At 47.6% G+C, this 22,568-nt stretch overlaps 1 pseudogene across 1 annotated transcript in view; it reads left to right on the top strand.

The window, feature by feature from the left end:
* The window catches only part of LOC144098535 (MFS-type transporter SLC18B1-like), a 32,754-nt pseudogene extending 13,920 nt beyond the window's left edge, over nucleotides 1–18,834 (top strand). The window contains exons 5-14 of the transcript XR_013307198.1: nucleotides 728–875; nucleotides 5,815–5,883; nucleotides 6,929–7,025; nucleotides 13,310–13,471; nucleotides 14,127–14,225; nucleotides 15,420–15,508; nucleotides 16,379–16,474; nucleotides 17,349–17,426; nucleotides 17,506–17,599; nucleotides 18,389–18,834. The product of XR_013307198.1 is annotated as an MFS-type transporter SLC18B1-like (transcript). The remainder of the gene's footprint in view (nucleotides 1–727; nucleotides 876–5,814; nucleotides 5,884–6,928; nucleotides 7,026–13,309; nucleotides 13,472–14,126; nucleotides 14,226–15,419; nucleotides 15,509–16,378; nucleotides 16,475–17,348; nucleotides 17,427–17,505; nucleotides 17,600–18,388) is intronic.
* The last annotated feature ends 3,734 nt before the right edge of the window (nucleotides 18,835–22,568 follow it).

A 22,568-nucleotide genomic window follows, 5' to 3' on the forward strand; every position in this document is an offset into this window, starting at 1 on the left:
TTCAGTTTATGCGAATATGTCAATAACAGAGACCTGAAATGCGCTTATGCCATGAGGCAGTGAAAAACATGGCTGCAGACTCACAACTTAAAAATATTCGTTCTTGTTTTCTGTGGTTTAAATTCTCTCATTATTCCGCAAGGCTTGTGCCCTCGACGTTTGTGAAAATGCGTTGTTGCCTGACAGTCTTAAATTGTGCAATCTTGACGCGTGGAAGTGCAACGTTAAACATATGTAAAGTACCGCAACGCCAAACATCGTGCTGTTTCCCACGTCCAGTCTCCTTTATTCTTATTAGTCACCAGTTTATTGGCGGCGCCCCGGTGGCTGAGTGGTTATGGTGCTCGGCTGCTGGCCCGAAAGACGCGGGTTCGATCCCGGCCGCGGCGGTCGAATTTCGATGGCGAAATTCTAGAGGCCTGTGTACTGTGCGATGTCAGTGCACGTTAAAGAACCCCAGGTGGTCAAAATTCCCGGAGCCCTTCACTACGGCGTCTCTCATAGCCGGAGTAGCTTTGGGACGTTAAACCCCCATAAACCAAACCAGTTTTTTGGCGTAGTACTTTTCTTTCAGCAAGGCATATTTAGTAACTAGTCTAGGATAAAATGTGCAGAGGTAGGTATTCTAAATCGCGGAGTAAGTGTTACGTTATTCTGTTTTCATGACTGCTACTTAAGCATGCCATACCAAGTAGTCAGTAATGCAAGCCGTTACGTGACTCCGCAGCTTTCTCTTCTGGGTGAAGAGCGGCAGTGTACTGCTGGGATTGTCCCTGGCCGTGTCTGCCTTCGGCGGCTGCAGCAACACAGTGTACAGCGTCTGTCTGTACACACTACTTACATCACGGTTCCAAGACGACGGTGGTATGTTTATTGTGAGTGCAACTCTGTTTCTAAGAAGTAGAGAGATTAGAGGTTTCAATTTATAGCATGGTATTGTGATCGTGTACCTGTCAGAACGCGTCTTGTGTTACTACAATTAACCTGCGAACGGAGTAGCTTCACTGGATGCATTAATGCTTCTAAATGAAAGCAATTCGCTTTCTGTAACAGCACCAAAGGTGATGCTTTAGTGTTTGGCGAACCGATAAATTCTCGGAGCGGAAAGACCACGTCTCAGACTGAATGAAATCTGCACTGTTCGGTACCTGAGCAGAAAATGCTGTCCGTTAGCCCAGCGCATTGTAGTAAACAGGAAAAGCTATTCTGAGAAGTTGCGGTTATGACCATTACGATTTCTGTGAAACCTGGAACAGGATCGTATATGGAAAAGCGCGCTCTCCCCAGCTACGGTGACACCAACTCGGTCTGCCTGTGGGCTGCCACCTTTGAGGACTGATTTCGTGGCCAAAACTATACTGACTGAAAGACGTATGAGCATCGAACGTTAAAGATCCCCAGGTGGTCGAAATTATCCCGGAGCTCTCCACTACGGCACCTCTTTCTTCCTTTCTTCTTTCACTCCCTCCTTTCCCCTTCCCTTTGGCGCGGTTAAGGTGTCCAATGATATATGAGACAGACACAGCGTCATTTCCTTTCCCCGAAAAAAACAATTATTATTATTATTATTATCATCGAACATAGCCGCGAGACAAGGGCATTGATGCCTTTTTCGATTCCTCAGGTGACAAATATATAAGCTACCTATTTAATTCAAGCATCTCCGAGAACAAAAATCGGTAATTCTGGCGGACAAAGTTCTCGGCCTACACTTATCACGAAGGCAATACTTTTAAGAATGACTCAACATTTACTTTTTGTCGCGTAGTGCACTAAACTCGGCGAGAGCTGCGCTGCTTGCTTTTGTTTATTTTTGAAGCGAAAGGCTTCACTACGCTAGTCAACGCCGCGCTTCCGCGAGCCGGCGTATGTCGGAGCACGAGTGACGTCACGCACGGCGCTGGTGGCCGCCACCGACTCTTTCTCTCTCTCTCGCTCCCTAGTGACTACTACACATGCGCCACTAGTAGTACTGAGCCACAGGTGTTCCCCGCTCTCTTTCTTCTTTCCCCCTCCTTTATCCCTTCCTTTACGGCGCGGTTTGGGTGTCCACCGAGATATGTGAGACCGTTACTGTGCCATTTCCTTTCTTCATATACCAAAAAAAAAAGTGAGCCGACGGCGTTCATAGAGTTCTTTGGCGTTGACAACTTTGCTAGGGACGTTCATTTTCACGCAAGGAAAGGCGCAAACCGGCTCCGTGGCTCAGTGGAGACCTCAATCTCGCTTCCATATACGTGGCATGGTGTTCAACTGCAAAAGCCTGCTTTGCGTTCCGCACACTGGGTAGGCAGCGCGCCCTCCCTACCACCCTGGGAGGTGGCATGCAGCGCTAATGCATTCTGGCCACATCTCGCTCTCTCACCACCGCCACATGTACCAAAACACGAATGAGGCGTCCGTATATCCAAGGAGCCAGTTATGCGCCTTTCCTTTCCTCAAAGCCATCGCCGTCTATAACATTGTCAACGCCAACGCCAAAGACCACAGTGAACGCCGACATCTTTCGCTTTGTATATCCTGGATTAGCTGAGGTGATCTACATTAATTTTTCATGAAACTGTGGACACAATCTTGCCGACATTTTCGGGCAGCGCGTTTCTGCAGCATCCCTCTCACCTGGGACGAGTAGCTTCCGAGAGGCGCGTTTCGATGCGTTTAGCGGCGACTTTCGACCGCTCGTCCCCCCCCCCCCCCCCCCAGTGACAGCTAAGTTGCAGCGAGCATCAGGATCGGGATGCGTGCATAGTGTGGTCTCGTTGATCGCGGGTACGCGCATTCCCCGCCGGAAAAATATGAAGTTTGCTTTCTTTCACTTCCTCCTTTATCCCTTCCTTCCTTACGGCGCGGTTCGGGTGTCCGTCGAGATGTGTGAGATAGTTACGGCACCATTTCCTTTCCTCAAAACCAATTTTCTAATTTTTTCTCCCAACCCACCGCGGTGGCTTAGTGGTTAGCGCGCTCAGCTACTGATCCGGAGTTCCCGGGTTCGAACCCGACCGCTGCGGCTGCGTTTTTATGGCGGCGAAACGCTAAGGCGCCCGTGCGCTGTGCCATGTCAGTGCACGTTAAAGATCCCCATGTGGTCGAAATTATTCCGGAGCCCTCCACTACGGCCTCTTTCTTCATTTCTTTTACTCCCTCCTTTATCCCTTTCCTTACGGCGTGGTTGAGGTGTCCAACGATATATGAGACAGATACTGCGCCATTTCCTTTCACCAAACACCAATTATTGTTATTATTATTCCGGAGTTCCCGGGTTCGAACCCGACCGCGGCGGCTGCGTTTTTATGGAGGAAAAAAGCTAAGGCGCCCGTGTGCTGTGCGATGTCAGTGCACGTTAAAGATCCCCAGGTGGTCGAAATTATTCCGGAGCCTTACACTACGGCACCTCTTCTTCCTTTCTTCTTTCACTCCCTCCTTTATCCCTTCCCTTACGGCGCGGTTCAGGTGTCCAACGATATATGAGACAGATACTGCGCCATTTCCTTTCCCCCAGAAACAATTATTAATTATGTTATTATTATTACTTATTATTCTCCCAGCTTCCGCACTCACCCGCTTTCTCTCTCCCGCGGACAAACTTTTGCCTGTTTCGGAGGGCACCGTACGTACAGCCATCGCTGTAAGACGAACCACGCAACAGACTTGGTGCATCTTGCATGCAGTTTGTGGTTTCGCACTGCGTTGGCGGAAAATTTTCTAGCGATAGCTACATTACGGTAGCATTTCGATCCTTCAACGTGGCGGCGCCTTGGCTGGTCACGTGGTTGGTCACGTGGTGTGGAGCAGCTGCCGGCGAAACAGTGGCGGGGAGGGAGGCGGGGGAATGGAGAGCGGGAGGAACGCCCAACGAAACGGAGCGGCGAAAGACTGACTTTGCAATTCGACTGAGCGAGTTTCACTCGGCCAGTTGTAGCTATCGCGTCACTCAAGGATTAACCAGAGCTAAACCACAGCCATTTTTTTTTCGGATGCTCAAAGATCTCGACCGCATTTACGAGGGCACGTAATTAATTAGTCATAAAGTAGCCGGCATGACCCGCCGGCCATTTTTTAAAGAGTTATTACTGGACACAGAAAGCCTAACGCTGGAGCTTGCGAGGCCACGCGTTTAGCCCTTTCACTCGCTTCCTTGCGCTCTCACCTGCGGCGGCAATGGGCCTGCTTGCAGTATGTCTGCTTTTTATGCCTGCTTGCAGCAGGCATCGCACGTAGAGAACAATGGACAGTTTTTCTTTCGGTCATTCCCGAGAGAAATTATGGCGTGCAGTGGCTATCATCGAGTGAGTTAACGATACACCGCTTTCACGATGCGCCGCGACTTCCGCGTTGCGTTGCTTCGACACACCACTTCATGAGCTGCACTACGTCACGTGTTGTGCACTTGCGATGTGCACCGTGTAGCGCTTGCTTTTAGCCACCATGTATGTGCTATCGGGGACAAAAGTGGTATACTCCACGCAGTGGGAGCCGGAGAAGCGGAAGTCTGTATCGTAACGCCATCTATAGGCAGAATTTCGGATCGAGACAGTCGATGGGGACCCGCCGCGGTGGCTCAGTGGTTAGGGCGCTTGACTACTGATCCGGAGTTCCCGGGTTCGAACCCGACCGCGGCGGCTGCGCTTTTATGGAGGCAAAACGCTAAGGCGCCCGTGTGCTGTGCGATGTCAGCGCACGTTAAAGATCCCCAGGTGGTCGAAACTATGCCGGAGCCCTCCACTACGGCACCTATTTCTCTCTTTCTTCTTTCACTCCCTCCATACCTTCCCTTACGGCGCGGTTCAGGTGTCCAACGATATATGAGACAGATACTGCGCCATTTCCTTTCCCCCCAAAAAAACCAATTATAGACAGTCGATGGGAGCCCTTTATCACTTGCAGGCATGTCTCTTGACTCGTTTCAATGTTTCGTGCTTTAAAATTGCATTACGATACAGTTTTCCCTTGTTCCGGGTCCCGCTGCGTGGTATACACCCCTTTTGTCCCCGATAGTACATACCGGGCTACACTGCATACAAAGGGCTTCGCGACGTGCTGTGGTCACCATTTTCCTCTTGTCACCACCATCTTTGGAGCAGCGCTGAAGTGTCGGCTCCCAAAATTCGTCGGGCTTTGGACTTCGCTCCACGAACTTCGCGAAGATCATTGTCGAGCAAGCCTCGACAGTGCGCCGAGGAGTCTCAGCGTGTGACGCTAAGACTGGTTAGGTCGAATCTTCTTAGATTGCGTGTAACGCTTATACGCCCCTCCACACACACACACACATACCACCACGTGTAGCGCTTGCTTCGCACTTATTTGTAGTAGTTGCCCGCCGACTGGGCGGTAACATCACAGCCCTCTCACCAGCGTAACCTCAACAACGTTTTACGATCGTTTCTGCTAAGATTGCGTGGTGAACCCGTTGGTGGCACAGTCACACTCCTTACGCGATAACGCAAGTGACGTAACGGTTTTCACCTTTTCCAGCAGTCGATGATTAAGAGAATAATAATAATAATTGTTTTTTTTTTGTGGAAAGGAAATGGCGCAGTATCTGTCTCATATATCGGCGGACACCTGAACCGCGCCGTAAGGGAAGGGATAAAGGAGGGAGTGAGAGAAGAAAGAGGTGCCGTAGTGGAGGGCTCCGGAATAATTTTGGACCACCTGGGGATCTTTAACGTGCACTGACATCGCACAGCACACGGGCGCCTTAGCGCTTTGCTGCCATAAAAACGCAGCCGCCGCGGGCGGGTTCGAACCCGGGAACTCCGGATCAGTAGCCGAGCAACCTAACCACGATGATTAAGAGACATTTCACGTTTTCAGGGCGTTATGGAGTGCCTTTGGGGAGCAGGAACGCTGGTCGGATCTTCCCTCGGCGGAGCTCTTATCGACGTAAGTACTGCCTGACTGGCACGTCCTAGAATGGCCTTAGAAGCCATATTCTTTCAGGCCTTGTCTATCAATGTCCATGATGGCAAAGCAAGCTCACAGGTTGCATCAGACGTTGGCAATGCCTTGGGGTTTTCTGCTGCAACAAGTACTCGGCTTGACGTTTCTCTGTCCGCTCACGCAAATTTAAGTTTCAATGTCAAGGGAGACCTGAGAAACCTGCGAGTGAGGCTTGCCGCTAGGTAGCTAAAGACTGCACCAAAGCGCTTGCCTTAAATAGAAAAGACTCCTCCTTGTTTGAGAATGCACATCACACTGTACATGTGTTATTGTGTAAACAGAATACTTGTATATTGTGCCTCTCTCCCCCTATCCTTTCTTCCTGTCCCTTCACCTCTTTCATTTCATTTCTCCAGTCTGCCTGCTGTCCCTTTATTTCCGCCGCCCCAGTTCAGGTGCTTCCAGTAGCGATGGAAGATTCCGGGGCTAGCAAAAATCTTTTCCTTCCTTTTTATTATTATTTTAAATAAACCACTACTACTACTAAATAGAAAAGAACGGATGGTCGATCAGGTACGTTGGTTTGTCACCTTCTGTCTCTGGAAGAGATCCAAGCTCGGGAGCCCTCAACACTAACAGAAGCGGGCGCTGCCTGCACGTCAAGCTTAACGCAGATCAATGCTGATATGCACTCTGAAGTTGCGCCTGGTCCCTGTTCTTCTATCTTTTTTGCAGCATGAGCAATCGCACTGTTGGAACAGTATATCACGTTACCGTTTTGAGCGCAAAACACGTATTCAGTAATATACTCTGTCTCAAAAATTCGAAACATCTAAAATGAAGGATACAAGTGGTGCAAAAAATTCACGTGTCAATTTCTCAAAGATGGTCATATCGGAAATGATTCCCTTCTGTCTTGCGACCGCCACTGTGACAATCGTAATAAGGCAATGTATTATCACGCCGGCGTTCTTCACATAACCAAATAAGCAAGCAGTATAAAGGCAATGAACTTGTTTCCTCTTCTTTTTTTCTTTTCGACGGGCAGCTCTGGGCGTTTCCGCTTCCCTTCTTCGTCATCGGCGGCTTGCTCGTCCTGTCGCTACCACTTATGGCATCAATAAATCCCAAAAGCTCCAAACACGGTAAGGAATATATGCACGAAAAGTCTTAAGGCATATGTGCTAACTGCTTTCTATTAATCGTGTTCGGATTGTTTGTCGCACGGTCATAACATGAGAATCGTTTCCCTTACTCACGTAGTTGTCGTTGTGGTGTGCCTCCTCAACCTGTAATCAATTCGTGAGTCCTAGTGTATATAGTACATCATGTTTATGTGGTGCTTAGAAAGCTGGAATTATTTACAGGTTTCTTTAGAATACGCTGACGAAAGCAATCATCTAATGGTCAAGACGCGCTCCCTTTCTAGCTCTGTGAAACGTGGCTGAAAAGATTTTTTTTTTTACTGTTCTTGAACGGGTGAGTATCCACCTATGCACAGCCGAAGAAACCTCGCTATCGTCGCGAAATTTTTAGGCACTGGGCGTACCTTTTAGGAATGTAAACACAGGATATTTTGACAGCACGGGGCCATGCAAGTACTGAGGATGAGAACCAGAACTGCACCACGGAGTGCCGTACGCATTGCGGCTGTAGCAGTCCGTGATGTCACATTTCCATGGAGGAGACACGAACCGAATGTCATTATTCTGCGCCAGTCTTGAAGAATGGCTAGCTACAAGGTTTTATCTAAAAGGTTTGAGTAGAAGCACTGGTCACGGCATTTCGTGTGGTCATGTCGTGCTCTTGCAAACATTGGAAGGTGCCAAAATTCCGTACCGATTCGGCTTTAAAATGCTCAAGAATAACCTACCTCGGCTACTAAATGAATACACCAAAGCAAAAATAGACGTTTCAGAGCTACAGTTTCGGGACCTCAAGCGGTTTTTTTTTTCATTTACTTGTATTTTTTAAATTAGCCAGCACGCTCGATCTTCATAGCCAGAACTTTGTCACGACACTTTATTGCTCCTGTATTATAAGTGCATTTGTGAGGAACTTCTTGTTTAATTGTAGTTTGAATTTTTCCCATAGTGTGATTTAGAAATTGTCATGCTTCTGCTTCTCTAAATGTGTTTCTTCTTCTCCGTCGATGCCAAAGGGGACCAAGATTTTTTTCAAGCCGTAACGAAGCGCTTTTCTTCTTGGCCCCTTTCACAATCTGTACGTCATGTTGTGAAGAACAAAAAGAAGGAAAGAAAAGAATTCGACGCCTCGCGCGACGTTAGTTGCACCTGCATATTCTTCATCTTTGGGGACATGGCTTGTCGCCACTACATGCTTTATCGCTTTCGCTCTGGCTCTTGTCTCCGGTTACGGTACTCTGAAGATAATCCTCTGTATGGGCTTGATAGCGATGGAGAGGCCATTGCGAAACGTGGACGCCTGCGTGAGCTGCTCGGGCGTCTATCTAGTGCACACCCCCAGAAAGTTTTGCTCGTCATGCGCGATTTGGAGGCCTTATCCGAGAGTAGTCTCCAAATGTGATGCCACATATCGAGTCGAACTGGTACCTCTGTGACGCGCCAACTATCGCTTATAGCCTCCTCCTCGGCTGCAGCGTTGTCTTCCGTGTGTGGTGGTTCTTAAGGTGGCTTCGACACCGCGGTCGAGATTAAAATCGCTTCGCTAGCTCTGACTATTTTGCTGCTTTTAAAGACTACAAACGTAAGACACACGTAAGGGATAGGCAGCGCGGAAACGGTTTATTGCAAAGCGTGGGAGGTGAATCTGGGTGGTGCAGACAGGTATGCAGACAGTAGGCTGGGGGCAACGGCAGAGTCATCACCTGAAAGGATGTTCGCGTGTCCACCAGCTATGATATAAAGTAAAGTTCACGCTATATAACTTCTGGGCTCCCAGACATATATAGGCCCCCATCCGTTTGCTTTGGTGTAGCTCCATTCTTTCTCCCTCTCCATGCGTGACAGGCATATGCACGGTACATGCTGTTCCAAGGTGAGGCGATTGTAAGGGTGTGCGAATATTCGAAAGTTTCGAATAATGAATCAAATATCTTCCTATCCGGTCATTTGAAAGAATCAAATAATGAATGTTCAGGATTATTTGAAACGAATCGAATATGTTCTCCAGTACTTTTCTTCGACGACTGCTCCAAAAACAAAGCCCACACCGGCGCCTCGTACTCTACTGCCGCGATCAGTATGCCCGGCATGAAGGGTTCAGCGTCGCGACGCAGTCCGTTCATGTGACGGCGTCCATATAGTGCTCATACATGGGAGAGTAGACGACATGGCAGGGAACGCCAATAACAAAACACAATTTTTCTATACGTATAACCAGACGTCCATAGAGTTAGCATACCGAATTCGTGTTGCGACTGAAGATTAGTTTAGCGTCTTACAAGAGCTATAGCTTTTAATAATGGCTGCATTTGGGCGAGTTGGTTTTCCATTCTGAACGTAAAAGCGCAAAAACACAAGGACACAGACTAAGGCAGACAACGCTAGTCTGTGTCCTTGTGTTTTTGCGCTTTTACGTTCAGAATAGCTTTTAACTCCACAGATTATAGCGCCATACCGCAGTGCTGCCGCTTGCGCTTCAGTGTTTCGCACTATTGCTAGCTGTGTGCGGATATCCGTACAAGTAGCAAATATTCGAACAGATATTAACACTATTCGTATTCAATTCGGTTCTATCACTATTCAAATCGTATTTGATTCGGTTTTTAACTGCACTATTCGGGATCGATTCCGTAGCGAAGGTACGCTATTCGTATTAATTTGTTTTGGAAACAGTGCTACTCACACACCCCTAGAGTATGGTTTGTGGGGTTTAACGTCCCAAAGCAACTCAGGCTATGATGGGCGCCGTAGTCGAGGGTCCCGCATAATTTCTACTACCTGTGGTTCTTCAACGTTCACTGACATCGCACAGTACACGGTTCCTCCAGGATTTCGCCTCCATCAAAATGTCACCGACGCTGCCGGAATCGAACCCGCGTCTTTCGGCTCGACAGCCAAGCACCATAACGACTGAGCCACCGCGGCGGCTACAGCTTTCTTCGTACTCGTCATCATAGGTGGGAAACCTCATGAGGTTTTGACCTTATGAGGTCTAACTCGACCCCAAAATGACCTCAACCTCACGTCGTGAGGTGAGGTTGAGGTGAGGTCGGCGACGGCTCGAAATTTTGTGAGTGAGGTCAGCAAATCAGATCTCAGCCTCAAGCCTGAGTTTGAGGTTGAGTGAGTTCGTCATTCAGTGAGGTCGAGACTTTTTGCAGTTGCCACGTCTTACTCCGATGAGTGCCGCTTCCGAGGCGGAGTTGCAGCGCATCACCGCAGTGTTCATGCAACGACGCTTGGCATTCGGTTTCCCCGGCTTGGACAACCGTATGCCACAGTTCCCTCTTAGCTTTCGGTGCTGCGCCGTAATGTCCGTTCACTCCGAGCCTACAGGAAGACGCACCCCTCTGGTCTTCCCGGAAGGAGTGTTACTATCATAGCATACCACAGCAAAGTCTAGTGCGATGCAGTGCGACGGTACAGGTTGTTCGAGTCCAGGGAGGCCAGCCGAAAAGTATGGCAGCCTCAAGTCATGCCGTCCCACGGCAAACGCCGCAGACTGCAGTGCAGCGAGGTGGGGCGAAAAATGTCGGAAGATTTCAGCACTTAAGCAGTCGACCTAGCCGGAGAGGACCTGGCATGCTTTTCGAAGACGTTCTTGGCGCCGTCAACGCCGGCACCGTTTGGGCAGAACGCCGTCCCCAGCAGTGCTTGTGGCATCGATCTCCTGCGTCGCTTTGTAGTAGACCACCAAGCCGTACAGGTGTTCTTTGAGCGTGGTCGTGTCCTCGGCGACGTTGATGAGGATCTCACCGCTCGCGAGAGACGTATTGTCTGGCACCTGCAGGTCTTTGGCTAGGGGCGAGCGGGGTTCTGAAATATCAGGAAAGCCGTCGCCTCTGGACGGGGACAAGGACTCTTGCGATGAAGAAGCATGTGGGCTCGCAGACTGCGCGCTGGTGCCCCCCTCGAGATGGCGCCCGACGGAGTAGTCTACGGTGACCCACAGCTAGGAGGAGCTCCCTGCTGTTCTCGCACATCTTGTGGCGCTACCTTGATGGGGCTGCATTCCTTGAGAAAGGCATCCAGCTCCTCCTGACGAGCCACAGGGCATTCTGGATTCAGGTTCTTCTCAGGAACATAGCTTGATTTGCGGTAGGCATCGCCAAGCGGGGATGGCGTGGAAGTGCCGTTTGATACCAAACAGGGCTCAAATGCGGAGGAAGTAGGGATAAGAAAGTTGTTAAAATGGGACCGTCAACATGTGCAGCGAGGGACGAACACAAAGATAAAGAATCAGTAATTACTGCAACTGCTGTAATAGAAGGGTCTAGCTTGCGTAGAGCAAGTACAACTGCTAGAAACTCTGCTTAAAAAAAATAGGGGTGAAATCTGGAAGGCGCAGTGAAAAGGACCAGTCTAAATGCGAGCAAAATATTCCCACCCGTGCTTTTTCATTGCATTGCAATGCGTCAGTGGCTATTGCTATATCTGTAGGTAGGGTCCTCCGCGCGCTCCCCGCGCTTCCTCCTCTTCCACCCAGGGCACTTGGTCGCTTACGCCGTGCCCTGGGCGTTTATACCCGTAACAATACTCTCTGAGGGTTCATCCCAGATTATAACCTTCTCCTTTTGCGTGCACATCAGTAGTGTCTGTACACACCTTACTAAATAATACCATCATCATTTTGGCTTTCCTGTCTCGCAGGGTTCTCAGAATTGTTTTAACTGAAAAACAACCTAATCGCTTTTTGTTTTGTTTTTCGTTTGTTTTCTGAGGTCGAGCAGCCGACCTCAACCTCACAATCTGAGGTTGAGTGAGGTCAGCAGTGCCCTCAGGAAAAGTGAGGTGAGAGCGTGTAAGGAGACCTCAACCTCAACTGATGAGGTTGAGGTTGAGTGAGGTCGGGAAATTCTTTTTCAGGTTGAAGTGAGGTCCAGATTTTTTAGGTCAAATGTCCACATTTGCTCGTCATGCCTTTCTTGAACTCGGAATTTTCGTTCACATGTGTCCGACTCATATCGCTACTGCGGTATTTAATGATCATCCGACAATAGATATGGATGCGTTTCACACGTTCACTGAGCGCAGATATTACAATACTGCTCTGCTATTACTTGTCTCAGTGTTGTCAAGGCGTCTTGTTGAATGGGTTTCCCGGTTTTTTACGCTAGCCTCAGGGGTGCTAGCGCCATTTATTGGTAGCTGGAGGTGACCGCCTCTGCTCAGCCGACACGCAGTAGTATTGAGGGTACACACAGTTTTCAGTGCAACTTTTCAGGTCTTCTATTGAGAAAACGCTGCACAGCCTTGGTCCGAATTGTTCGGGCCACACAGTATGATTTCGAGCTCTATAGCGGGGCTCTTGTGACTCCCATAAAGGCCACAAGGTCTTAAGAGTTGAGAACAAAGGGCTCACTCAGCAGGCACTGAGAGCCTGCAAAGGTACCATAAGCTCCCTCTGCGTACGGCAGGAAAAAAAAAACATTGAAAATTGCGGTACTGCGCTAAAAGACACATACAGTAAGAAGAGGGTAGTGGACGGTGCTCCAGTTTCAAAGGTGCTGATGCACCGAGTAGTCCAGCTTGCCGCTCAACTGGAAAGCAGACCTTTGGTTTGAAGACTTTTGACAAAAGTTTTACATGTTGCATGTACGGACTGCATGCCACATAAAAGGTCAGACCCACTGCTTCAATATCCTAAACAAAAGCTGCGTCGTACACCCGCCCCCCTCCCCCGTCAAAAGTTTCCAGGCCATGGGGTCTGGTTTTGAGCCCCTCTACGGGAGCATCTATGACACCCCCGAACCGTGTGAAATATTTGTAGGGGTTAGGAGAGGCCTTATTCTCACGTCTGAAAACCTTAGTAGCTTTACAGGCATCTTAAGTGATATTGTATGCTTTTGAAAACAGACCCTGCAACCTAGGAACTTTTGATTCACCTTGTGCATGAATTCGTCGTCGTTATCATCATCATCAGCGTAACTACGCCCACTGCAGGACAAAGGCCTCTCCCATGTCTCTGCAATTAGCCCTGTCTTGTGTCAGCTTCAACTACCGTATCTCCGCGAACTTCCCGATCTCACCCGCCTCCGATACGCTTGTCTTCTTTTGGAATCCATTCCGATGCCCTAAAGGACCATGGAAATTGCCAATTTGAGAACCTGCGCAGCCCAGAGTGCTACAAGTGGTGCAAGCCACACTGCGTCTTCAAATATTGTTCTCGAAAAACTTGTTCATGAGCACGTGCTGGCTTGTTTTTTTTTTTTTTAAGTGGCTAACAGAACAGTCCAGGGTGACGTATGTACATATGTTTATTATTGTTCTGTCGTCTTTGACAGGCAACTTAACCATCCAGACGGCATGCCAGCCACTTGGTCCAGAAAAGAAATACTCCCCACCTGCTCTATGATTTCGTGTTTGTAGCAAACCTCATCACTGTCACATTAAGTTGGTCGATGACCGGTTTCAACGAGCCAACATTGGAGCCTTTCCTGCGCCAAGTAAGAAAATCTTCACTAACGTCTGCGCTCACGTGATCACACCCTTTAAGCTTGGCCCATGCGTGCCTAAGTTTAGAAGAGATGATAGGTGCTTTCACGAGCTGCGAATTTCTAAGCAAGAGGTTACGGCCTAATGAGGAGTTTATCGCTGTTGAGAAGTAGCATGAACTCCAATATGAATCGGAAAACTTGGGAAATGGGAAAAAAAAAGAAAGCTGTGGCATATTTTTTTCTTTCTCTCTTAAGACTTCAATGCCATCAGGTAACTCTGTCGAAAGGACGACATTGAATACAAACACCGTTGGGGATAACGAACAATGTGCCACGGGCTTGCATGCCGAGATAGACACGAGCACGTATTTCCATGTCTACTACCTAATGTAAACGCATTTAATGCTCATCACATTGCAAGACACGCCGAAGTAAATTAATTCAGTTCTCTTCCTGTGGATTATGCTGTCGGCGCCTCGCAAGGAGTTTAAAAATTTCGCCTACCTAGAATGGTGCAATTAAACTGCCGATACAAATAATCTGCACTTCAAATAAAAGTTTCGCTTTACATATTAATAGTTCCTGATAGGTTTTGAATTATGCATGCCACTGTGATGGCGTTTACTGGTTCACAACACAAAGCAGGGTTTCTCTTGTTTCGCAGTTCAAGTTGTCAAACACGGAAGTAGGAGCCGTGTTCACGGTCCAGTTTGTTGGATACTCCATAGGTGCCTTACTCTCCGGTGTCTTCGCGAAGTTCAAGGTAAGATTTAAAAATGAACCCTGAAATTCAAATTTCAACTTCTAATCTTTCACTTGAGCGTTTAAATTTTTTCTTGGACATGAAAAAGAAACAGGAAGTGCCCAAAAGTACAGTCAACAAACTAGCACATCTATGAATTTGCGAAGGCACAGGCGCTGGCGCAAGCGATGCCTGGAAATACGATGCAGCGTTGTTCAACGCGACGCTGCCTGCCTGTGGCTCAGTCAAGCCTGACATGGGACGAGGACTTTGCATAGCATCCCGTCCTCAAGCAGAAAGAAAAAAAACATTGCATGGAATAGTGCGAAATATATTTATAGTTTCGCACGCTCGTACGCCGAGAGACCAATATAAAGAATGCATATCGTGCGAAAGCGGAAATATTAAACTTTCCTGTTACCATTTTTTGTCCATTAGGCACATTACAGCATAATGTGTGCGAAAACTTAGGGAAAAAGTTACCCATGTAGTCATGGGCGCACACTGGAATGCGTGGTGCAACGATTGCATATACCTCACCATGCACATTCGGTGTAACTATGTAAGAGATGTTACTAAGCTCGCACCGGATAAGCATGGTAGCCTGATCTTGCGTCTTTTGTTACATTGCGTCAACTTCACACATTTGTCCACGCATGCTAGCGTAATGCCCGAAAAACTTTCCACGCCAGCTTCTGCACTCCGCGTCAGCAGCTCATCGTTTATAGGAGTTCATTGGCGTTTCGATCACTGAAAGTCGATTGTTTCGTACTCTGTTTGAAAGGACCGCTCAGCAGCAAGCAAAAGACAGTTCTCAGAGAACACTGGATGCAACTGCTGGAAAAACGCGTTCTTAGAGATATCGCTTTGCAAGATGATGCATGCGGGCAATGCATGATACAAGCGTTTACTTTTGACAAATCTTGAATTCTGTATTTTGTTATCTGATTACCTCACAACTCGCAGATTAGCTCACAGTAGGAAAACCGCGCGAAAACCGATTGAATAGACAGACCGAGCGCTGGCTCTCACTTGAATTCTTTATTTCAGCCACGTCATTTGCGCAAGAAAATAATGCAAAATATAACACCAAGAAAATATACGCCATTTTTCTGATATGAACAATCACTGACTCGCCAAACTTCCGATACTTCTGACTCCCTGTTTGCTGATTGCCCGTGTGTGCCTATTGGCCTCTTTTTCACCCCGCCGCAGATGGAGCCGTTCATGAACTTTTTCGGCATGCTGCTGTCCGTGGTGGGGTACAGCATAGTCGGGCCAATATCGATCATACCGATTGAGCCGTAAGAAAAAACTTCTTCACGCTTGTCGCACGCCCTGTGGTAATTAACGTCGTTGTGAACGCCGCCACTGTTATAACTCGTGCCAACGCGCCGGAAACCGGTGCCCCCCTCGCGTTCCTTGATTATAGCCAGTACTGGGGGGGTTCAGCGGGCTTTAAATTAATGCTTGCGTTGCTACGATGCTACTATGTCACGTAGTACTGCACAAAGAAGGATGTTGATGTGCGCAGTCTGCACAGCCGTTTTATGGGACGCAACTAAATTAGTCAGGGCAAAATGCTAGAGGAAGGCCAGAAAGGGGAACGTAATGGTGACCTCGGTAAAAGATGGTCAAAAGTGCATTATTAATGCTAAGTAATATTGTCTCAGTAATCAGCAAACTTGTCTTTCTGTTGCAAGAGTGTACGTTAGAGTCATAAACTGTCTTTTTCCTTGAGAGATACAGATAATGGTAAATCAAAGTGACCAGAGGCGACATGCCTGGTGGTGCGCGATAAAGAAAAACGGTTCCGCATATCTAACTACGGTGCGGCCACGGCAATTTCGTTTCTTTTTATTTTTCTTGTCGTACTAGCGTACCGTCTTGGCCAAAAGCAACCGGGCAACGGTGGTTTGTTTCTTAGCCGCGTAGCGAAGCACTTATGACAGCCCTATGTGTAAAGTTAACCCTTGTTCTCATGTTCTGACACCTTTGGGTCTTTGGGGGTGCCGTAAAAGCTCCGTTATACGGTTGAGAAGCAAAAACCTGCTGCTCGGTTACTTTTGGCAAAGGGGATACGTCTAGCCCGTTGTGTCGTTTTCGGCGTAGGCAGAGTGCTGCTGTTCTTTATTTATTTTCTCCTGCCTGTCTAACGAATCTCTTGTTTCCAGGAACCTGTTCTTCGTGTACATCTCTCAAGTGTTCATGGGCATCGCCTTGTCCGTCACATATGTCAGCCCCTACATGCACGCCATCAGATATGTCGTGTAAGCAGCACCTTATTGCGTGTATTGATTAAACAATCAGGACAAAAAAAAAATCAAGGGAAGTAAATTTAATGATTAGAAGGGAAAAGAGGCTTGAAAGAGGGAAAAATCATAGCGTACACAAGACCTCACCAACACGCGAAGACGACTAAAGCGCTTCAAACTTTCAAAAGCCAGCACGTGAATAACAGGACCGAAACCCAGCTGTAATAAAGTGCGATTTTCTTGTTTTTAGCAGCAATCTACAGTTCTGGCACAGGGCGAATCGAAAGTGGTTCGATCAAAAGAATGCATATTTTAAGCACAGCAGTTTAAACGAGATAGTAAAAAAAATTCTTTGTAGTGAAATTTATTTCGGTCCCGACAATACGAGAGTTCATCGTCGTGAAGGATGCCTTCTCGAACGGTTTGCGGCAACATAACAAAAACAATGTTTTTTTCATGGCTGTGTAACGTGTCCTCTAACGAGTAGGTTTCATACCAAAGAGGGAAGAGCCCGCACAGTAAACTAGATGAGTCAGCCAAGTGTGAAATCTGCCGGTCACCGCGTATGAACATTGCCAGGAAATAAAATTAATGGTTGGCGGAACAACTTCGCATTTCTCTATCTTGAGCTGTGTGAAACTAATGATATATGACATATGAACATGCTTCTTGTTGTTCGAAAGCACCGACATATTTGGTAATTATTTAGGTTCAGTGTGACTGAGCTCGACCATGACAGATTATGGCTCAAAATATACAGAGGAGGATGAAGAAAGAAAACACAAAAGCGTATCCTTCAAGTGCAGGCCTAGAATTCATAGCAGTTTTTGAATAAGAAGCACGTGCGACGAATTTCAGCGCTCACTGTATCAGTCTTTGTGCAACCCAGTGAAAGCGCCGGATACCCGGACAACGAGAAAACGCATGGTGTCGTCACGAGTGCCACCTACCAGTTCATGGTCGTCGGGTAAGCAGCATGAGTCGATCACTTCCGATAGGAAGACTCCATGCACACTGAAAATGTTATCTTTTTGCCTCTTATCCAGCGCCGTCGTAACTTCCCCTTTGGCGGGGTTAACGACTCAGAAACTTGGCTTCCGGTTCTCATCGATGATTTTCACTGCATTCCTCGCTTTCTGGGTGAGTTTCGTGTTCCTCTCCTATCTAACACCGATTTCTGTGTAATGCGTGGAGCCGATTTCTATGTCAGTGAAAGTCTCATTCAAGACTTCGGTGAATTAGTTCCAATCCATTCTTGCTGGGGTTGACAACCTATGCACCAAGTCTTTAGGGTGAGAGAACAAGTCCTCGTGACTGAGGTTTTCTCCCCGCTCTCAAGTTCGTGCTTCAAGAATTCTACCTTCCCTGCTCTGTGTCTATTGTGCTTGTTACTGGTGCTTGTGCGCTTTGACTGTTTTAACGCGAAAGCGTTAAGGCTCCCGGTCTGCATAAAGTTCTGCGCCGTCGGTGTTGTGAGCGAAAAATCGCCGCCGAAGCCGCCTAGGTCGCGTGACCTTGTGACGTCATCACAACCTGTCCACTGGATTGTGAGCAAACTGACCACAGTGGCAGGTGGTAGTCCAACTAATGATTGGTCGCTCGGGAAGAGCAACCTGGGTCGCACAAGAGCCCGACAGGTGGCAGCACCTGCCATCGCAGGGCCGTGGCCGCATCGCTTAACCGCTGAGTCACTCTGCCAGGAGTGGTGTAATCACTCTCAGGGACCTAGGAGTGTGAAGTCGAGAATAATCAATTCCGCATATGTGGGCATTAATTAACGCATTACGATTTCGCCCCGTACCCTCAAGGCGGAGCTTGAGTGTCTCGTCCAATTTTTTCACGTCCGATTAGACTGCGAGACCGAGCCATGACGACAGACGAAATGGCGTTTTTTTTTTTTTAAACGTGTCGTTTGCGTTCTGTTTGCAGACCATTGTGACGGCTGTCGTGTGGCTGCATCTAGATTACTCGCTTTTCGGAAAGGCACGGCGACCGTCGGAGGTGGAACCCAGTGCATCAGAAGATGAAGGCAAGGCCCAAATGCCCAGCTCTTCGTGAAAACAAACCCGAAAAAGTGGTCTGCCATCAGGGTGCTCCGAACTGTTGAGGAAGCTGTGATTGTGATTGACGTTTACAAGACTGTGTAACACTTCTGCCATCGAATCCTGTCTGTGATCACAAGCGACATTGGTTGTGTTGATGCGTCTCAAGGGATCCGGGACCACTATAGTGCTTCCTTGAAGCGTTCACCATATATTGTTGTTACTTTTGGCGAACATAATTTTGTTTTCCTCCATCACTGTATATGCACAAAAAAATGGAAAAGTGTATCTTTACATGTGCTCTATAAAATTGTTGACGTTGTAATACGCCAAGTTCGGTATTCTGGCATGAGGCCTGCTCATTTGTGTATGACTGGGTATGAAAGACCCGAACAACCTATGACAGCCTCGTTGAGCGCATTAAGTGCCGATTCCCAGTGTCTTAACAGCCACAGTGCAATTGTGATGAGAAAAGGTAGCTTGATATTTTTCTGTAATTTTCCTGCTCCGCGTACCAAGCTTTCGCAGCCTTTTGAAATATCATGCAAGCGATTCATCGCATAACTTCGCAAAAGGAAATGCCTTCAAAATATCTAGCTCTTTAATCCCTAAATATTACTGGATGTAGTAACGTTTAAACTTTGGAGCATAACCGCGAAACCTTGGGGCCCGCAATTTCAGCTCTTCAGACAAGCACACAAGCAATTCGAGCAAGCCATTGAGCAGTCTGCTGTATGCGCCTTCGGCGTAGTCTTCAGTATAGATATGGGTAAGCCATTTAAAGGCACGCCCTGCACATCAGTGTCACAAGCGAGGGAAGTCGCCCCTAGACGTGCACGTTTTTGACGAATGAACGAATTTATGTAATATTCCAGAGTAACCAAAGGACCTGAGGAGAAAATTTGTAAGTAAGCAGATTGAAAGTCCCGCCAAACACGAACTACGCAGCAAAAAAAAAAAACAATCCAAAGCATTAATGGTGTGAGTACAGGCAGAGTGTTTTTGCATTCCTCTTAAAAGCAGGAACTGCAATAAGCCAGGTGTGAAAACGCCACCGTGGGGGACATGTGGCAGAAAGCAACCATGGAGGCTCGCTCCGAAACATAGTTTCTTACTAATAACTAGAGGGAAAACTGACAGCGCTGCACCTCAACCACCATGGGCGCTCAAAGCATCATGGGGCGATGAGCTACTTGGTGCGGGACAGCCGGTTTTTTTTTCTTCCAGGAACACAGAATGGCGTTACTAAGATGTCCCAATGCGTCCACGGCGCGCCTCGCGTGCAGAAGAATTTCGCGCTAACGTAATGCGCAAAATTCATAGTAGCGAAAACGCAGCAGCACACACGACGCCAATAAAAGGTTTTTGTTTTCCGAAACGCCATGAAAAGACCTCTTAAAGTGTTTGAGCAACTACATTTTTTAAAACATATTTCATTTTAAAAGTGCGCCTGTTAAGCACGAAATATTGGCTTTTGTGGTCTGCGCAATACTTGGCCTATAGGAGATCAAGCCATCTCTTATTTTGGGCCAACTTTACATTTACATGATTTTCTGCTCGTTTGTTGCAATTTATAGACAGGATATTGAATGTTGGGACATTCTTGGTTATCGAACGTTTGTTTTTTTCATTATTTTTTTGGCAAAAAGTTGTGGTTCTGCAGTCGGTAGCTCTCCACCCCATGGCGCTTAGAGCGCCGGCCCATGGTGGCTGAGGTGGTTGAGTTGAGGTGTTGAATGCTACAGGTGGATTAGAATTGCTTATTCTGCCAGCAATTGCTCCCCCGTAGCGTCACTTCTATGTCAATAATGTCCTACAACCTCTCGGGGAAGCTCCATGCAAACTCCCACAGGCGGGGCGCCAGCTTTCCCTCTAGTTAACAGTAAGAAAGTCTTTGCTCCGAAAGGAACGCGGCCAATGTGACGTCGGATCAATCTCGGAGCCAATTCCTGCATCGGGTAGACGCCGCGGAAGAACGGGTTGATGGATGGAGGAGTTTTCGAATAAGGTAGTCTATACAGGTCTGCTTGAAATCGAACACTAAGCTAAGATTTGGTGAGCGTGAACCAAAGCCAACTTTCGATGCTTGGGAGTATCTGAGTCCAAGTAAAAAAAAAAAAATTCAGCTGCAGGTCGAACAGTTTTCCGTGGCTTTTCTCTCTGTTCAGTGCTCCTTTCTTCCTCTTCCCCACACCTCACTCGCCGCGAATCTACTTATATCAGAAAAGCGCAGACCAGCTCTTCTACGACCATCACATACTCAACTGCCCTGGCCACTCCAGCTGTAAGGTAGGTGACGGGTATTCCAACAAAACATATTGTACCTGTCGACGCGTCACAGAGTCGCCACTCTACGTCAAGTGCAAAGCCCTACACACCCCGCGTACCCTACACTTGGAAGAGCCGGGCCGTGCTGCACTATACGCCTAAAACTGTGGCCAATGCTCGTTTCCTTCCTACGTCACACATGTGTTCGTAACAATGATAGCGGCCATACTCTACCATAGCGGCCATACCATCATATCGACTCGCCAACTCGAGATAGCGACCCGGACATCGGCTGAGCAATTAAGTTTTATTTTGTCTTTCTGCGTGTTTGTGTTTGTGTGTTGGGGGGGGGGGGGGGGGGGGGAGGGGGGGGGGGGCAACGGGGGTCTGTACGTATGTATACCTTGATAAACTGGCAGCAAGTTCTTGTGCCGCAAATGCTTTTAAATACGCGCATGGCAGATGACTTATTTAAATCAAGACTACAAATAAGCTCAGAGTAAAGTGCAAGCAGCTTGTCATTTTCATGGCTGCCGAGAGCAGAAAAGCAATTAAGACAGAGCGAGCTCCTTGGAAGGCTGCTAAAATTTCTCCCTCAGCAGCATCAGTCTTGGGGAATAACTCCTTCGGAGCGTTGTACGGTATACTCTGTGATCTCCAAACCGCATTTAGGCTAGTAGAAGTGGCGCGTTTTTAAAAATCAAGGCGAAAGAGAAAAACAATGCTCCGCTGTGTACACGGGACAAGACGGCCTAAAGAATCGCTATCTTGATCAGCGTAAACACTGCATACTTGAGCAGCAGTTTCTCAAAACAAACGATTTGGCGGATTACGATCTTCTTGCGTCACACGTTCTTGACTGTCGGAGAATACGTAGAGCTAGTCAGCACCTATATGTGCTACGGTGGAGCTGCGGTGCTTTTAAAGGGCAGGAAACGAATTGTGCAGGACCCGAGTACGTGATTGGAGTTCTCCTCAAGAGACGTCTGAAAAATGCTGCGTCCGGTGTGTAGTGTATGAAACTTAACGTTTCTGGTGAGGGCGGCACATGCAGCGGTGTCACCTTTGAGACGGAGCATTTATTCGCTATGCAATCCTCTGAAAATCGATGGTTCATTTATAATTACACGCATTAAAACATGTGTTTAAACAGTCAGCCTTCCTAAACGAAGTATAGATATCACGCCCATCGATTATAGAAAAGGTTCGTTATACCGCAGTGATTTGTTGTTCACTGTTCAAAAATATTGCGGTAGGTGAGAAGAAAGTGACAGCAACAGCTTGTCATAATATTCACGGTGCTTCTCTAAATAGCGAAAATAATCATATTACCATGGACATACATATTATTTCCGCGTCGTGCTGACCGTAAGAATTAAGGCCACTTTTTGCGTGCCCATAGGAGGAAGGCGTACATCGTTTGGGTATATATAAACGTATACCTGGTGGTTGACCACCTTTGGACAGCCGATCTAAGAAAAATGACTCATGACACCATCAAAACACTAACCAAGCCGAAAAAATGGCGGAAACACAAGCAATAAGCGTTCAAAGCTTAAATGTGGCAGGACTGCATCGTAGAAACAAGTATACGCGGCGTTCACACCCACAAGCTCACAAGGACGTCCCACGGATGTCGTAAACATCCACAGTACGTCCAAAGGGGTTTCAGTGCCATTGGGAAGGCGCATGAACATTGGTATTCAGAGACAGCATTGGAACAGTGACAAAGCTCACTATAAACATACAAAACATGCTTTGTATCCGAAGACGTCACGGAAAACAGTGCGTAAAAACGG

The sequence above is a fragment of the Amblyomma americanum genome, chromosome 7 (genome assembly GCF_052857255.1).
Source record: "Amblyomma americanum isolate KBUSLIRL-KWMA chromosome 7, ASM5285725v1, whole genome shotgun sequence".
In the NCBI taxonomy this organism is placed as follows: domain Eukaryota; kingdom Metazoa; phylum Arthropoda; class Arachnida; order Ixodida; family Ixodidae; genus Amblyomma; species Amblyomma americanum.